The 1,511-nt window shown below is 42.7% G+C and overlaps 1 protein-coding gene across 1 annotated transcript in view; it reads right to left on the bottom strand.

Moving 5' to 3' along the window:
- Positions 1–152, bottom strand: part of TNS4 (tensin 4) — a 20,864-nt gene extending 20,712 nt beyond the window's left edge. Inside the window, exon 1 of the mRNA XM_018576077.1 lies at positions 129–152. The gene's annotated coding sequence lies outside the window, so the exon portion shown is untranslated. The remainder of the gene's footprint in view (positions 1–128) is intronic.
- Between the last annotated feature and the right edge of the window lie 1,359 nt (positions 153–1,511).

The raw sequence follows: 1,511 nt of genomic DNA, 5'->3' as shown, positions 1-1,511 counted from the left end.
CCCGGCTACAAAAATATATACAAATGATATACTATACTATACTATACTATACTATACTATACTATACTATACTATACTATATACTAGAAATTCTGGTATTTGGTATGGATTAGAAGTAATAGAACCTACCTGCTGTGTTGTCCTGAGTGGTGTCTACTGTTCAGCAGCTGTATTAATCTGAGTTGAGAAATCTTTGCCTTGTAGGTTGGTTATATATAGAGGAAGAGGTTACACCCTAAATATAACCCTTGCATTGCCTATACACACACACAGAGGCAGGCTGTGACACAGCTGGGCTGGACGGAGCAGTGTTAATGCAGCTGCCTCCCACACTGTCTGAGTCTGTCCCGAGCCTGGAGGCAGCACAGACAGCGTACACCCCTCTGGAGGGTGCAGGTGTGAGGCAAACCCAGTGACGTCAGGGTGAACCGTTCAGTGGAGATCCCCATCGTATGCAGCATGGAAACCAACACAACCAAATAATAAACAGTGACACCCAGCACTGTCACTGGAGCTCATGCTTTTAAAGCTGAACTCCGGGCACAGAAATGTTCATCTAAACACAGAGGGATAAAAATCAATTTTGTGTGCACCAAATGCCTTTGCAAACCCAATCATTACCTTATAAATGTAGCAGTGACATCGTCACTGTGCTGTACATAGCCTGTGCAGAAAGCAGAGCTGTGGGAGGGACCCAGCAGGCCCCACCCACTACAGGCTGCCTGCAGAAAACTACAGGAGGGGCGGAGACAAGACCAGTCACCCTGCACAAGGAGAGAGGGCAGCAGTGACTGGTCTTTATTACGGGAAGCTACATTTCACACTGGATTACTGCACAGGTTTAGAAAAAATACAGAAAGTTCATCAATATTCCAGTAAGAATACACACGGTAGTATATTGTATTTAGACACTTTTTGATTATTTCGGAGTTCAGCTTTATTGGTAGACCGTTGGAAATAATGTAAACATGTTTGAGACTAGGTTGCCAACTATTTTATTTTCCACATTTATACACTGATGTCTATATGTTAAATAGAACTGGTTGGGTTGTATTGTATTTATTCAGCCACTAACACATTGGTCCCCAAACTGTGGCCATTAGCGTGTCTTTACAGTCAGTGATGGAGCACTATTCCTATCAAAGATACCATTAATGGGGCATTATTACTACCAAATATACCAATGATGGGGCACTATTCCAACCAAAGATACCAATGATGGGGCACTATTCCTACCAAAGATACCAATAATGGGGCACTATTTCTACCAGTGATGCCAATAATGGGGCACTATTCCCTCCAAAGATACCAATAATAGGGCACTATTCCTACCAAAGATACCAATAATGGGGCACTATTTCTACCAGTGATGCCAATAATGGGGCACTATTCCTACCAAAGATACCAATAATGGGGCACTATTCTTTCCACTGACACCAATAATGGGGCACTATTTCTACCAGTGATGCCAATAATGGGGCACTATTCCTTCCAAAGATACAAATAATGGG

Source organism: Nanorana parkeri, unplaced genomic scaffold (genome assembly GCF_000935625.1).
Source record: "Nanorana parkeri isolate BGI_ZX_2015 unplaced genomic scaffold, ASM93562v1 scaffold55, whole genome shotgun sequence".
Lineage (NCBI taxonomy): Eukaryota > Metazoa > Chordata > Amphibia > Anura > Dicroglossidae > Nanorana > Nanorana parkeri.
Note: the sequence above shows the minus strand (reverse complement) of the source record. Positions and strands in the feature narration are given on the sequence as shown.